The sequence below is a fragment of the Pongo abelii genome, chromosome 7 (genome assembly GCF_028885655.2).
Source record: "Pongo abelii isolate AG06213 chromosome 7, NHGRI_mPonAbe1-v2.0_pri, whole genome shotgun sequence".
Classification (NCBI taxonomy): Eukaryota; Metazoa; Chordata; class Mammalia; order Primates; family Hominidae; genus Pongo; species Pongo abelii.
In genome coordinates, this window is record NC_071992.2 from 113640385 (window position 1) to 113657594 (window position 17210).

Consider the following 17210-nt stretch of genomic DNA (forward strand, 5'->3'; position numbering starts at 1 on the left):
GGGGTTTCACCGTTTTGGCCAGGCTGGTCTTGAACTCCTGGCCTCAGGCGATCCGCGCGCCTCAGCCTCCCAAAGTGCTGGGATTACAGGCATGAGCCTGTATCAGCTACCTAATCAGCTGGCCTAATCAGCTACCATTTTAAAAATTAAAAGTAAGGCTGGGCACAGTGGCTCATGCCTATTATCCCAGCGCTTTGGGAGGCCTAGGCGGGTGGATCACCTGAGGCCAGGAGTTCAAGACCAGCCTGACCAACATGGAGAAATTCCATCTCTACTGAAACACAAAATTAGCCGGGTGTGGTGGTGCATGCCTGTACTCCCAGCTACTTTCCAGGCTGAGGCAGGGGCATCACTTAAATCCGGAAGGTGGAGGTTGCAGTGAGACGAGATCGTGCCATTGCACTCCAACCTGGTCAACAAGAGTGAGACTCTGTCTCAGAAAAAAAAAAAAAAAAAATTAAAAGTAACGGGTCAGCACAGTGGCTCACACCTGAAATCCAAACACTTTGGGAGGCAGAGGCAGGTGGATCAGTTGAGCCCAGGAGTTCAAGACCAGCCTGGCCAACATAGGGAGACCCCATCCCTACCATCATAATAATAAAATAAAATTAAAAATGAGTCAGGCATGGTGGCACAGGCCTGTGGTCACAGCTACTCGGGAGGCTGAGGCAGAAGGATTGCTTGAACCTCAGAGGTCAAGGCTGCAGTGAGCTATGATCACCCCCTGTGCACTCCAGCCTGGGCAACAAAGCAAGACCAGGACTCAAAAAGAAAAGGAAAGAAAGAAAATAAAAGGTAATAGGCTGGGCATGGTTCACACCTATAATCCCAGCACTTTGGAAGGCCAAGGCAGGCAGATTATGAGGTGAGGAGTTCGAGACCAGCCTGGCCAACATGGTGAAACCCTGTGTTCTGTGCAGGAAATGTACAAGAGGAAAGAAAAGACACCACATATATATATATATGCCTCCAGACTGTGGAGGATTCATCACCACACCGGGAAGCAATAGCCTGGGCTCCAGAGTTGGCCACCTGTCCGTGCACAAACGAGGAGAGGTCTCATGAAGCTTTAGCAAGGTCTGGGACCCTAGCTCGTTTTGTAACAAGTTGTTTGGCATGAGGTCCAGTCACGAGGGCCCTTCATGATTGGGCTCAAGGAACACAAAAAGGTCAACTTGTTTTTGCAATTGTCTGTTGTTTTTCAATAACTAATGTATAGGAATAGATTGAAATAGAGATTTCTCTGAAACATTGCTCAATTAATACTTCAAGGGGCTCATGCAACCTGTTCTGGGACTTGGTGACCATTTTTTGTGTCCATGTTCTTTTTAGTTCAAATTTAATATTTAACTTTTCCTCCACACTCTGTCTCTACTAAAAATACAAAAATTAGCCCAGTGTGGTGGCAGGTGCCTGTAATCCCAGCTACTCCAAAGGCCGAGGCAGGAGGATCGCTTGAACCGAGGAGGCGGAGGTTGCAGTGAGCCAAGATTGTGCCACTGTACTCCAGCCTGAGGACAGAGCAAGACTCCGTCTCATTAAAAAAAAAAAAAAAAAAAAGAAGAAGAAGAAGGGGCCAGGTTTAGTGGCTCACACCTGTAATCCCAGCACTTTGGGAGGCCAAGGCGGGTGGATCACAAAATCAGGAGTTCGAGACCAGCCTGGACAGTATGGTGAAACCCTGTCTCTACTAAAAATACAAAAATTAGCCAGGTTTGGTGGCACGCGCCTGTAGTCTCAGCTACTGGGGAGGCTGAGGCAGAAGAATCGCTTGAACCCAGGAGGCGGAGGTTGCAGTGAACCGAGATCGCGCTACTGCACTCCAGCCTGGGCGACAGAGGGAGACTGGGCGATGGAGGCAGACTGGGCGGCAGAGTGAGACTCTGTCTCAAAAGAGGAGGAGAAAGAGAAAGAGGAGAGGGAGGGGGAGAGGGAGGGTGAAGGGAAGGGTGAGGGGGAGGAGGGGAGGGGGAGGAGGGGAGGGGGAGGAGGAGAAGGGAGGGGGTGGAGGAGGAGGAGGGGGTGGAGGAGGAGGAGGGGGTGGAGGAGGAGGAGGAGGAGGAGGAGAAGGAGAAAGGAGAAACCTTAAGGAGAAATCTGAAACCACCACAAGGTGGCAACTTGAACATGGGCCATTCTCTCCACCTCCCCATCCCCTTACTACCATTTTTCAAATAAGAAACATGCAAGCTAGAGATGGAGCACCAATTTAAGTTGCACAGCTGACAAATGGCAGAAACTGTATTTGAAGCCACGTCCCCTGTCCCCGAGTTCAGAGCTCTTTTCACTCTCCCGATCGCTGTATGGCCACATGCAGATGCCCCTGCCTACTCCCTGGATACTACCTGTGAATATTTGCCTGTGTTTTTCTCTCTGAGGATCTCTTTCTCTCTACCTCCTTGTACCTTTATGTCTCTTTGTCTCTCTCTGTTTATTGCTGTCCTGTGTATCTTTCCCTTTCTCTTATTCTAATCTCTGTCTCCATTTCCCCAGCCCCCAAATTCATGTTCTCTTTTCTCTCCCTCCCTCTTTCCTCTCCTAGTGACTGGACTAAACATGCATCTGAAATATAATACTCAAAGAACACTTTTAAGTTGTTTACTAAAATAGAAGGATTTTATTTGTTGTATTTAAATAAATTACTTCTGATTTGTAAATAATAATTGCACAGAACTAGTATAAGGTTTCCACTATATTATGTCATATATTATATTACACTTCTATCCATACAACAACTGAGTGAGGTGTTACTATTATTCCCATTTTATAGATGAGGAAACTACGAGGTTAAGTAGCTTCCCAGGGTTGAGGAAGCTAACACACTATGAAGTACACCTTTTTTGTTTTTTGAGACAGTCTCGCTGTTACCCAGACTGGAGTGCAGTGGCATGATCTCAGCTCACTGCAAGCTCCGCCTCCCAGGTTCAACTGATTCTCGTGTCTCAGCCTCCCAAGTAGCTGGGACCAAAGGTGTCTGCTACTGTGCCTGGCTAATTTTTGTATTTTTTGGTAGAGATGGGGTTTTGCCATGTTGGCCAGGCTGGTCTCCAGTTTCTGGCCTCCAGTTATCCACCCACTCGGCCTCCTAATGTGCTGGGGTTACAGGCATGAGCCACCATGCCCAGACCTCATTTTGTATTTAAAAGAAATTATGGCCAGGCGCGGTGGCTCACGCCTGTAATTCCAGCACTTTGGAAGGCTGAGGGGGGCAGATCACCTGAGGGTCAGGAGTTCCAGACCAGCCTGACCAACGTGGAGAAACCCCATCTCTACTAATACAAAAAATTAGCAGGGCGTGGTGGCACATGCCTGTAATCCCAGCTACTCGGGAGGCTGAGGCAGGAGAATCACTTGAACCCAGGAGACGGAGGTTGCAGTGAGCCGAGATCACACCACTGCACTTCAGCCTGGGCAACAAGAGCGAGACTCTGTCTCAAAAAAAAAGAAAAAAGAAAAAGAAAAGAAAGAAAGAAATTAACTTACTTTTGCTTAATTTAGCCCCAATAAACTCTTTCCTTGCTACCACGGATCAGAGCTTCGTCAATTAAAAAATTGAGTTCTGCACTATTACCAGGCTAGACACTGGCAATCATTCAGGTAGGAGATACTCTGGACTAAATCTCATGGATTTACTCTAACAGCAAAATAAGAAGGGAGATAGAGGCCGGGTGCAATGGCTCATGCCTTTAATCCCAGCACTTTGGGAGGCCCAGGCTGGCGGATCACGAGGTCAGGAGTTGGAGACCAGCCTGGCCAATATGGTGAAACCTCGTCTCTACTAAAAATACAAACATTAGCCGGGTGTGGTGGCGGGCGCCTGTAGTCCCACCTACTCAGGAGGCCGAGGCAGGAGAATCACTTGAACCCGGGAGGTGGAGGTTGCAGTGAGCCGAGATCATGCCACTGCATTCCAGCCCAGGCGACAGAGTGAGTCTCTGTCTCAAAAAAAAAAAAAGAAAGAAAGAAAAAGAAAGAGAGAGACGGGACGGGAGACAGAATTTACACAGATCAATGGGTTGAGATTAGTAACACTCTAGAAATGCACAATGAAGGACAGTTCAGAGTCAAACTACATCAAATACAACTCTCTTCACGTCTCTTATTATCATGTATGCATATTTTAACTTAATCCTTTGAGTTGGCAATGCATCCATGTGCTTCAAAATTCAAAATCTATCAAACAGAATACAATAAATATGTCTTCCTCTCTTTTTCTCTTTTTTAAATGTTTCCTTTTTTTGTTTTTTGTTTTTTGTTTTTTTTTTTTTTTTGAGACAAAGTCTTGCTCTCATCCCCCAGGCTGGAGTGTAATGGCGTGATCTCGGCTCACTGTAATCTCCGCCTCCCGGGTTCAAGCAATTCTCCCGCCTCAGCCTCCCCAGTAGCTGGGATTACAGGCACCTGCCACCACACCCGGCTAATTTTTGTATTTTTAGTAGAGACGGGGTTTCACCATGTTGGCCAGGCTGGTCTCTAACTCCTGACCTCAGGTGATCCGCCCACCTCAGCCTCCCAAAGTGCTGGGATTACAGGTGTGAGCCACCGCGCCTGGCCCCATCACCCCATTTTATCACAACATTGTGCCTCATTAAATGAATATACTGTAATTTACTTAACCAGTTCCCTATTGGTGAACATTTAGGGTTACGCAAATTTTCTGCGTTACAAGCAATGCCACACTGAATAATAATCCACCTGTTAGTTTTCTTCATGTGTGAGTATAGCTAAAGATAAAGTCCTCAGTTATAGACTTGCTAAGTCAAATGATATGAGCATTTGTAAATTTGATAAATATTACCAAATTGAGAGTTTGCACCATGTACACGAATGTCTGATTTCTTACACCATAGCCTATACAGGTTGTTATCAAACTTCATCTTTGTCAATGATGAAGTCAGTATTTCTCTCATTATAAGTAAGGCCAAGTATCTTTTCCTATGTTTGAGTTATTTACATTTCTGTCTGTTCATATACTTTGCTGTTTTTCTATCTGTTGATCCTTTCTTATCAATTATTTCTCTGTTAAGGAAATTATGTTTTCTGCTATGAATTATTGCTATTTTTCTAGGTTTGTTTTGGCCTTCACTTTATTATTTTTGTTTGTTTGTTTCAGAGGGAGTCTCGCTGTTGTCACCCAGGCTGGAGTGCACTGGTCCAATGTCGGCTCACTGCCACCTCCACCTCTGGGGTTCAAGAGATTCTCCTGCCTCAGTCTCCCAAGTAGCTGGGATTACAGGTGCCTGCCACCATGCCCAGCTAATTTTTCTATTTTTTAGTAGAGATGGGGTTTCGTCATCTTGGCCAGGCTGGTCTCGAACTCCCAATCTCAGGTGATCCACCCACCTCGGCCTCCCAAAGTGCTGATATTACAGGTGTGAGCTACTCGCCCAGACTGTTTGTTTGGTTTTTTGAGTCTTGCTCTGTTGCCCAGGCTGGAGTGCAGTGGCTCAATCTGGCTCACTGCAACCTCTGACTCCTAGGTTCAAGCAATTCTCCTGCCTCGGCCTCCAAAGTACTATAGACCTCTGCTGCTTCAGCCTCCCTAGTAGCTGGGAGTACAGGTGCCTACCACAACACCTGGCTAATTTTTTTGAATTTTTAGTAGAGACGGGGTTTCACCATGTCAGCCTGGCTGGTCTCCAACTCCTGACCTCAGGTGATCCGCCCACTTTGGCCTCCCAAAGTACTAGGATTACAGGCATAAGCCCTGGTGCCTGGCCTATCATCCCCCTCACCGCCCCCCCTTTTTTTTTCTTTTTGAGATGGAGTCTCACTCTGTCGCCCAGGCTGGAATGCAATGGTGAGATCTCAGCTCACTGCAACCTCTGCCTCCCGGATTCAAGCGATTCTCCTGCCTCTGCCTCCACAGTAGCTGAGATTACAGGCACCCGCCACCACACCCAGCTAATTTTTGTATTTTTAGTACAGACAGGGTTTCACATGTTGGCCAGGCTGGTCTCGAACTCCTGACCTCAGGTGATCTGCCACCCACCTTGCACCATTATGCCGGGCTGATTTTTTTTTTTTTTTTTTTTTTTTGAGATGGAGCTTCACTCTTGTTGCCCAGGCTGGAGTGCAATGGCATTATCTCAGCTCACTGCAACCTCTGCCTCCCGGGTTCAAGTGATTCTCCTATCTCAGCCTCCCAAGTAGCTGGGATTACAGGCGCATGCCACCACGCCAGGCTTATTTTTGTATTTTTAGTAGAGATGGGGTTTCATCATATTGGTCAGGCTGGTCTCAAACTCCTGACCTCAGGTGATCCGCCCACCTCAGCCTCCCAAAGTGCTGGGATTACAGGTGTGAGCCACTGTGCCCGGCCTGATTTTTTTTTTTTTTTTTTTTTTTTTTGGTATTTTTTGTTGAAATGGGGTTTTGCTATGTTGGCCTGGCTGGTCTCGAACTCCTGACCTCCAGTGATCCGCGCCCCCCTTGCCTCCCAAAGTGCTGGGATTAACAGGCATGAACCACCGTGCTGGCCTACTTTATTTAGGATAGTTTTTTTGTTTTGTTTTGTTTTTCTCTTGTTTTATTTTACAGATGAGGTCTTACACTGCCAACCAGGCTGGAGTGCAGTGGCACAAACAAGGCTTACTGCAGCCTCAACCTCCTGGGCTTATTGATCCTCCCACCTCAGCCTCCTGAGATCCTGGGACCACAAGTGTATGCCACAACGCTTGGCTAATTTTTTATTTTTTGTAGAGATGGTGCCCAGGTTGGTCTCAAACTCCTGGGCTTAAGCAATCCTCCCACCTCCCAAAGAGCTGAGATTGTAGGTGTGAACCACCAGGCCCAGCAAATTTATAATTTAATTGTATTGTATTGTATTTAAATCTAATTTTTTTAAAAAAATTATTTTCTCTTGGCCAGGCGTAGTGGCTCACACCTGTAATCCCAGCACTTTGGGAAGCCAAGGCGGGTGGATCACTTGAGGTCAGGAGTTCGAGATCAGCCTGACCAACAGTGCGAAACCTCTACTAAAAATACAAAATTAGCTGGGTGTCGTGATGGGCGCCTGTAATCCCAGTTACTCTGGAGGCTGAGGCATGAGAATTGCTTGAACCAAAGAGACAGAGATTGCAGTGAGCCGAGATTGAGCCATTGCACTCCAGGCTGGGCAACAAGAGCGAAACTCCATCTCAAAAAAAATATATATATTTTTTTCTCTTTCCTCTTATTTTCCAGCCATTCTTTAAATATAATAAATCTAGGCTGGGCATGGTGGCTCATGCCTGTAATCCCAGCACTTTGGGAGGCCGAGGCAGGTGAATCGCCTGAGGTCGGGAGTTCGAGACCAGCCTGACCAACATGGAGAAACTCCATCTCTACTAAAAATACAAAATTAGCTGGGCATGGTGGTGCATGCCTGTAACCCCACCTACTCAGGAGGCTGAGGCAGGAGAATCACTTGAACCCAGGAGGTGGAGTTTGAGGTGGGCCAAGATGGCACCATTGCACTCCAGCCCAGGCAACAAGAGTGAAGCTCTGTCCCTAAATAAATAAATAAATAAAATGTAAATTTTTTTTTTTTTTTTTTGGAGACAGAGTCTCGCTCTGTCGCCCAGGCTGGAGTACAGTGGCACGATCTCGGCTCACTGCAAGCTCCACCTCCCAGGTTCATGCCATTCTCCTGCCTCAGCCTCCTGAGTAGCTGGGACTACAGGTGCCCGCCACCACGCCCGGCTAATTTTTTTTTTTCCTTTTTTTTAGGCGGAGTTTCGCTCTTATTGCCCAGGGTGGAGTGCAATGGCGCGATCTCGGCTCACTGCAACCTCCACCTCGCGGGTTCAAGCGAATCTCCTGCCACAGGCTCCTGAGGAGCTGCGATTACAGGCATGCACCACCACACCCGGCTAATTTTGTATTTTTAGTAAAGGTGGAGTTTCACCATGTTGGTCAGGCTGGTCTTGAACTCCTGACCTCAGGTGATCCGCCCACCTCAGCCTCCCAAAGTGCTGGGATTACAGGTATGAGCCACCGCGCCCTGCATGCCCGGCTAATTTTTTGTAGTTTTAGTAGATACAGGGTTTCACCATGTTACCCAGGGTGGTCTCGATCTCCTGACCTAGTGATCTGCCCACCTTGGCCTCCCAAAGTGCTGGGATTACAGGTGTGAGCCACCGCGCTCAGCCTAAATTTAATTTTTTTTTTTTTTTTTTTTTTTTTTTTTTTGAGATGGAATCTCACTTTGTCGCTCAGGCCGGAGTGCAATTATGTGATCTCGGCTCACCGCAACCTCTGCCTCCCGAATTTAAGAGATTCTCCTGCCTCAGCCTCCCAAGTAGCTGGGATTACAGGTATGTGCCACCACGCCCAGCTAATTTTGTATTTTTAGTAGAGACAGGGTTTCTCCACGTTGGTCAGGCTGGTCTGAAACTCCCGACCTCAGGTGATCTGCCCACCTCGGCCTCCCAAAGTGCTGGGATTACAGGCATGAGCCACCACGCCCGGCCAATAAATCTAAATTTAAAGAGCCACATAGGCAATCACTTTAAGATCCAACTTAAATACCATCTCCTTCTGGACAATTCCCTTGATCTCCAGTCTTCATTCCTAACTCTTCTACATGCACACACACACAGACAATACACACACTCAGAGGCTGCTGCCCCTCTGCACAGCCCTGCCTGCATCTGCACCTCTCCAAAGATATCTATTGTACTCCATAGTAGGGCAGTAATGCTGCCCTACTTTGCTCAGTGTACTCCGTAAATTCCTTAAGGCGGGGTCTGTCATCTTTCCACAGCACCACAGTGTTCTGCAGTGCCTTTCAACCAGTGGGAATGGAAGAGCTATTTGTTGGGTTTTAAGTGTTACGGCAATATTTGTGAATGTCTAAACAGAAATTGGCCTATGTGCAAATTTTCAGATATACGTGTAAATTTGATACTTGCATTAGCATAGAACTCAATTCTGAGCTTAACAAACAAGAAAGTTAATTGAAAGTTCATTTTTAGAATTTATCGAGAATTTACCTAGGTTATTTTCATTTTATGCTGCACCAACCCTCACACTGATTTCTAGAGGATACTGATACCAAATTGTTTTCTGGATAACAGAAGTGATTTTAAAGTTTCTGGGGCTGGGCGCGGTGCTCATGCCTGTAATCCCCAGCAATTTGGGAGGCCGAGGTGAGCACATCACTTGAGACCAGGAGTTCAAGGCCAGCCAGGACAACATGTGGAGACCCTGTCACCACAAAGAATACAAAAACTTAGCCTGGTGTGGTAGTGCGCACCTGTAGTCCCTAGCTGCTCAGAGGGCCTGAGGCTGGAGGGATCAGCTGAGCCCCAGGAGGTCGAGGCTGCAGTGAGCTGTGATCTCACCATTGCCCTCCAGCCTGAGCAACGGAGTGAGACCTTCTCAAAAAAACAAGTCAAAAAAAAAAAAAAAAAAAAAAACTTTCTGGAAGCCTGCAGTCCTATTTTGCAATGTTTGCCATTTTCCAGCAGGAGCCAATGAAAACTTTTCTTTTCTCTATAATCATCTATCAAGTATAAAGAACTGCTTGCCATGTAGTATCTTCAACTAAAAGCAAAGCCTTTTTTTTTTTCTTGAAACAGTCTTGCTCTTGTTGTTCAGGCTGGAGTGCAATGGCATGATCTTGGCTCACTGCAACCTCTGCCTCCCAGGTTCAAGCGATTCTCCTGCCTCAGCCTCCTGAGTAGCTGGGATTACAGGCACCCGCCAAAACACCTGGCTAATTTTTAATATTTTTAGTAGAGACGGAGTCTCACCATGTTGGTCAGGCTGGTCTCAAACTCCTGACCTCAAGTTATCCACCCACCTTGGCCTCCTAAAGCTTTGGGATTACAGGCATGAGCCACTGCACCCAGCCCCCCCCAAAAAAAACAAGAGTCTCTGTCGCCCAGGCTGGAGTGCAGTAGTGTGATTTTGGCTCACTGCGACCTCTACCTCCTGGATTCAAGCAATTCTCCTGCCTCAGCCTCCCAAGTAGCTGAGATTACAGGTGCCCGCCACCAAGCCCAGCTAAATTTTGTATATTTAGTAGAAACAGAGTTTCACCATGTTGGCCGAGCTGGTCTCAAACTCCTGACCTCAAGTGATCTGCCTGTCTCAGCCTCCCAAAGTGCTGGGATTACAGATGTGAGCCACCGTGGCTGGCCAAAGCAAAGCCTTTTTGAAAAAATAAACTTTTTTTGGCCGGGAGCGGTGGCTCACGCCTGTAATCCCAGCACTTTGGGAGGCTGAAGCAGGCGGATCACCTGAGGTCAGGAGTTTGAGACCAGCCTGATGAACATGAAGAAACCCCGTCTCTACTAAAAATACAAAATTAGCCAGGCGTGGTGGCGGGCACCTGTAATCCCACCTACTCAGGAGGCTGAGGCAGGAGAATCACTTGAACCTGGGAGACGGAGGTTGCAGTGAGCAGAGATTGTATTGTTGCACTCCAGCCTGGGCAACAAGAGTAAAACTCCATCTCAAAAAAAAAAAAGTTAAAAAAAAGTTTTTGGGCTGGGCATGGTGGCTCACGCCTGTAATCTCAGCATTTTGGGAAGCCGAGGCAGGTGGATTACCTGAGGTCAGCAGTTCAAGACCAGCCTGACCAATGCGGTGAAACCCCGTCTCTACTAAAAGTACAAAAAAAAATTAGCCGGGTGTGGTGGTGCATGCCTGTAATCCCAGCTACTCAGGAGGCTGTAGCAGGATAATTGCTTTAACCCAGGAGATGAAGGTTGCTGTGAGCTGAGATCACGCCACTGCACTCTAGCCTGGGCAACAGAGGGAGACTCCGTCTCAAAATAATAATAATAATAAACTTTTTGTCGGGGAGGGATGGGGAGATGTTACTACAAGGATGCAAACTTTCAGCTAAACAGAAAGAACAAGTTTAAGAGATCTATTATATAACATGGTGACAATGGCTAATAACAATATATTGTATTATTTTTATTATTATTATTAGTTGAGATGGTGTCTTGCTCTGTCACCCAGGTTGGAGTGCAGTAGCATGATTACTGCTCACTGCCGCCTCGACCTCCTGGGCTTAAGTGATCCTCCCACCTCAGCCTCCCAAGTGGTTGAGACCACAGGCACATGCCACCATGCCTGACTAATTTATTTTTTAAATTTTTGTAGGCCGGGCATGGTGGCTTACACCTGTAATCCCAACACTTTGGGAGGCCAAGATGGGTGGATCATGAGGTCAGGAGTTTGAGACCAGCCTGGCCAACATGGTGAAACCCCGTCTCTACTAAAGACAAAAAAAATTAGCCGGGCGTGGTGGCACATGCCTGTAATCCCAGCGACTCGGGAGGCTGAGGCAGGAGAATCGCTTGAACCTGGGAGGCGGAGGTTGCAGTGAGCCGAGATCACGCCATTACACTCCAGCCTGGGAGACAGGGTGAGACTCCATCTCAATAAATAAATAAATAAATAAATTTGTAAAGACAGGGTCTCCCCATGTTGCCCAGGCTGGTCTTGAATTCCTGGGCTCAGGCAATCCTCCTGCCTCAGCCTCCCAAAGTGTTGGGATTACAGGCACGAGCCACTGAGCTCAGCTAATATATTGTATTCTTGAAAATTACAGGTCGGGCACAGTGGCTCACACCTGTAATCCCAACACTTTGGGAGGCCAAGGCAGGCAGATCACCTGAGACCAGCCTGGCAACATAGGGAGACCCCGTCTCTATAAAAATACAAAAATTAGCCAGGCATGGTGGTACGAGCCTGTAGTCCCAACTACTCAGAGGTTGAGGTGGGAGGATCACCTGAGCCTGAGAGACTGAGGCTGCAGTGAGTCATGATTGAACCACTGCACTCCAGCCCAGGCATCAGAATGAGACCTTGTCTCCAAAAACATAATAATAATAATTAAAAAAAAAAAGCAACTGGGGAAATGTACTTTCTGACAGTGCCACGAGTAAGGGTTTGATTCTATGTCTATGAACCTCAGATTTTTTCAATGAATAGCTATCATTTATGGAATATCTATAGTAGATGTTTTATGAGTATTATCTGAGATGCTCACAAAAGCTCAGGAAGTTAAGTTTTAGCCCCATTTCATAGTCCCAAATCCCAGAGAGGCTGCGCAGCTGGAAAGTGGCAAGGAATAGAACCAGGGTCCCAGCCGTCTTTCTAACTCAACATTTTTCAACCCTGTATTCCACGACACGTTTTTGGGCATTCGTCTTACCTGTCTCAGAACTGTGCTCCAGAGTGAAAGAATGCCAGTGAACCATTTCCTCTCACATGAGTTTACCATTCACATCAGCAAATTTGCATTTTAGAGAAGCCCTGCATCAAAGAAAAGCATTTATTTCATTTAGTTGTTTCCAAACACATTTGGATTTGGAACTATCTGTTCAAGGGATGCCTAGTAGCATCCTGGAAACTTGTACAGATGTTGAGTTGAGTTTTCCCCTTGCTCTGCAACTGAGGCCTTCAGCTGAGGAAAAAGGGGGCATTAAGTACCCCACATTCTAAAGAGAAATACCACCACTGGGGCATCATCCTGGTCCATGCCCTCCCATCTTGTTAATTCCCAACCCCTACCCGGAAAGACTGGGCTGGGGAGATGGGAAGGGAGTCACAAGAGTAGAACGTTGTTGGCTATGCACGGTGGCTCATGTCTGTAATCCCAGCACTTTGGGGGGCCAAGGTGGGCAGATCACTTGAACTCAAGAGTTTGAGATCTGCCTGGGAAACAAGGTGAAACCCCATCTCTACTAAAAATACAAAAAAATTAGCCGGGCTTGGTGGTGCGTGCCTGTAGTCTCAGCTACTCAGAAGGCTGAGGGGGAAGGATCACCTGAGTCTGAGTGGCGGAGGTTGCAGTGAGTCAAGATTGTGCCACTGTACTCCAGCCTAGGCGACAGAGTGAGACACTGTCACAAAACGAAACAAAACGAAAAAACCCTTCACAGCAACATATATGTTACAGGAAAGGGGGTCCAGATCCAGACTCTAAGAGAAGGTTTTTGGATCTCACGCAAGAAATTCAGGGCGAGTCCATAGAGTAAAGTGAAAGCAAGTTATTAGGAAAGTAAAGGAATAAAGAATTGGCTGGGCGCAGTGGCTCACGCCTGTAATCCCAGCACTTTGGGAGGCCAAGGTGGGCAGATCACCTGAGGTTGGGAGTTTGAGACCAGCCTGACCAACATGGAGAAACCTCGTCTCTACTAAAAATACAAAATTAGCCGGGCATGGTGGCACATTCCTGTAATCCCAGCTACTCAGGAGGCTGAGGCAGGAGAATCGCTTGAAACTGGGAGGCGGAGGTGGCCGTGAGCCGAGATCGTGCCATTGCACTCCAGCCTGGGCAACAAGAGCGAAACCGGCTCACAATAAATCAATCAATAAATAAATACAAAGAATGGCTACTCCATAGACAGAGCAGCCCTGATGGCTGCTGGTTGCCCATTTTTATGGTTATTTCTTGATATGCTGAACAAGGAGTAGATGATTCATGCCTCCCCTTTCTAGACCATATTTGGTAACTTCCTGACATTGCCATGGCATTTGTAAACCGTCATGGTGCAGTGAGGACGACCAGAGGTCACTCTCTTGGCCATCTTGATTTTGGTGGGTTTGGGCCAGCTTCTTTACTGCAACCTGTTTTATCAGCAAGGTCTTTATGACCTGTATTTTGTGCCAACCTCCTGTCTCATCCTGTAACTTAGAATGCCTTAACCATCTGGGAATGCAGCCCAGTAGGTCTCAGCCTCATTTTACCCAGCTCCTATTCAAGATGGAGTTGGTCTGGTTCACGTGCCTCTGACATCCAGACGGATGTTTGACCGAACAACTGAGTCTCACAGCTTGGCCAAGCTGACACATGAAATTAGCCATCACAACCTCCAAGAAGAAAATAACCTTCAAGTTAGAAAAAAAGACTCTCCCACCTGGGTATCATAACACATCGGTGAAACTGGAGTACAGAAGTGCAGGAGTCCCCATGGTGGATCCCAGGGCTCCCTCCTAACCCTCGCCACACACATGCTCTAAGATGGAATAGGGAGAAAAATGGAAACGCAGAGCAAGCGCACCCCCGCCCATCCCCACGCCACAAGCCTGGCCAGTGCTGTGGGAGAGTTTACTCAGGAGTTATAAACAGGACTGGACTTCTCTTTCTTTACTTCTTTTCTTTCTTTTTTCTTTTTTTTCATTTCCCATTAACTTTCCATAATTAATAGTCCAGTCCAAGCCCAGGAGCAGGGGCTCACGCCTGTAATCCCAGCACTTTGGAAGGCCAAGGTGGGTGGATCACTCGAGCTCTGGAGTTTGAGTCCGGCCTGGGCAATATGGGGAGACCCCATCTCTTAAAAAAAGTACAAAAAATTAGCCTGGTGTGGTGGTGTGCCCCTGTAGCACCAGCTACTTGGGAGGCTGAGGTGGGAGGATCACCTGAGTCTGGGATGTCGAGGCTGCAGTGAGCCATGATTGTGCCACTGCACTCCAGCCTGGGCAATAGAGTGAGACCCTGTCTCAAAAAAAAAAAAAAAAAGTAAAGAAAAGAAGAGGTTTTTTGGCTCAGAGTTCTGCAGGTTGTACAAGAAGCATGGCACCAGTCTCTGCTCAGCTTCCGGTGAGGGCCTGAGGCTACTTCCACTCATGGGGGAAGGTGAAGAGGAGGCAGCATGTGCAGAGACTGCCCGGCAAAAGAGAAGGCAAGAGAGAGCGGCGGGGAGGCACCAGGCTGTTTTCCGCAGCCAGCTCTCGTGGGACCAGTAACGGCGAGAACTCACTCACCCACCCACATCCAGGGTGTTAATCTAGTCAAGAGGGATCTGGAAAACTAAATAAATAAAAGAAAAAAAAAAATAAACGAAGAAAAGAGGAATCTGCTCCCAAGACCCAAACACCTCCCATTAAACCCCACCTCCAACTGGGGATCAAATTTCAACATGAGTTTGTGCGGGGACAAACTACAGCACCATAAGAAAAGGCCCGGCACGGTGGCTTATGCCCGTAATTCCAGCACTTTGGGAGGCTGAGGCGGGTGGATCACCTGACCCTACCAGCTGGAGACCACCAGGCTGGCCAACACAAATACAAAATTTAGCCGGGTGTGGTGGCGTGAGCCTGTAATCCCAGCTACTTGGGAGGCTGGGGGAGAATCCCTTGAACCCGGGAGGCGGAGGTTGCGGTGAGCCGAGATGGCACCACTGCACTCCAGCCTGGGCAACAGAGCGAGACTCTGTCTTAAAACAAACAAACAAAAAAGTGTGTGATTAAAAAATAGAAAAATATTATTTTTATTCCTATCTCTAATTGGAAATGAACTTTTTTTTTTTTTTTTTTTTTTTGAGATGGAGTCTCTCTCTGTCACCCAGGCTGGAGTGCAGTGGCGCGAGATCTGGGCTCACTGCAACCTCCGCCTCCCGGGTTCAAGATATTCTCTGCCTCAGCCTCCTAAGTAGCTGGAATGATTACAGGCGTTTGCTACCACACCTGGCTAATTTATTAATTTGTTTTGTTTTGTTTTTGAAATGGAGTCTTGCTCTGTCGCCCAGGCTGGAGTGCAGTGGAGCAATCTTGGCTCACTGCAACCTCCTCCTCCCGGGTTCAAGCAATTCCCTGCCTCAGCCTCCCAAGTAGCTGGGATTACAGGCGCCCGCCATCACGCCTGGCTAATTTTTGTATTTTTAGTAGAGATGGGGTTTCACCATCTTGGCCAGGCTGGTCTCGAACTCCTGACCTCGTGATCCACCCGCCTCGGCCTCCCGAAGTGCTGGGATTACAGGCGTGAGCCATCGTGCCCGGCCTGGAAATGAACTTATTTTCTCAGATATCAAGCTTAGGGAAATACGTCTTTTGAAGAATCTTTACAGAAATTCATGATGGTAGCTGGGGCTTTCACGTTACACCAGACCTTTAATGCTGCGAACTTGTGACTAGGAAAGATAACTCTTTGTGATGCTGTGTATCTCAGCTGGCTCTGAAAGCCTTTTTTGCATAAATTTCTACAACATGCAGAGTTCAAAGGAAAGTAGTATAGAATGTTACAAAGCTACATTCCCGGAAAGGGAATTAGAATTTATATCCAACATTTATTAGCCAATTGTTCATTTCCTTGGGGCTATAAAACTTAAAAGGGAAGAATGGCCAAGTGACATTTTTAAAGAGGAAATTGGGATGCTAATGAGGACATTTAAAATCGCTCACTCTGTCCTTATTTCAACCATTGTCTCAATTGAGATTTATTGAATACTTACTGTAAAAAGCACAAAATTAAACCTTCTCTGAAGGAAAAAGGAAGGTGAACCCAACAAGGCTTAGATCTGCTGCCAGGAATTTATTCCAAACATAGTACCGTATAAAATAGCCTGCCATTTGAGTTTACCACTGTATCTCTGGCACCCATAACTAGCCTGATTTAGGTACTCAAAAAATACTTATTTGGCTGGGCCCCGATGGCTCACACATGTAATCCCAGCACTTTGGGAGGCCAAAGCGGGCAGATCACTTGAGGTCAGGCGTTCATCACCAGCCTGACCAACATGGTGAAACCCTGTCTCTACTAAAAATACAAAAATTAGCCGGGCATGGTGGTGCATGCCTGTAATCCCAGCTACTCAGGAAGCTGAGGCAGGAGAATCGCTTAAACTACCAGGAGGCGGAGGTTGCAGTGAGCTGAGATTGCACCATTGCATTCCAGCCTAGGCAACAAAAGCGAAACTCCATCTCAAAAAAAAAAATGTATTTAATGAGAACATAGGCCAGCCATGGTGGCTCACGCCTGTAATCCCAGCATTTTCGGAAGCCGAGGCAGGTGGATTACCTGAGGTCGGGAGTTCAAGACCAGCCTGGCCAACATGGTGAAACTCCGTCTTTACTAAAAATACAAAAATTAGCCAGGCATGGTGGCACACGCCTGTAATCCCAGCTACTCGAGAGGCTGAGGCAGGAGAATTGCTTGAACCCAGGAGATGGAGGTTGCAGTGAGCTATCGTGCCACTGCACTCCAGCCTAGCTGATTGATAGAGCAAGACTTCATCTCAAAAAAAAAAAAAAAAAAATGAGAACATAAATAAATAGATCCATGCCAAATGTGTTGCCCATTTTATAAAGAAGGTGTGCTTGGCCTGTCATGGTGGCTCACACCTGCAATCTCAGCAGTTTGGGAGGCCAAGGTGGGAGGATCTCTTGAGGCCAGGAGTTTGAGACCAGCCTGGGCAATATAGAGAGATCTTGGCTCTACAAAAAAAAATTTTTTTTTTTAATATATGGTTTATTTATTTATTTAT

General features: G+C 47.0%; 1 long non-coding RNA gene across 2 annotated transcripts in view; it reads right to left on the bottom strand.

Moving 5' to 3' along the window:
• LOC129047699 (uncharacterized) overlaps positions 1-17210 on the bottom strand; it is a 53791-nt gene that overhangs the window by 21256 nt on the left and 15325 nt on the right. For both annotated transcript variants that reach the window (XR_008509414.2, XR_010140984.1), the window contains exon 2: positions 12158-12258. This is a non-coding gene — a long non-coding RNA (uncharacterized LOC129047699). The remainder of the gene's footprint in view (positions 1-12157; positions 12259-17210) is intronic.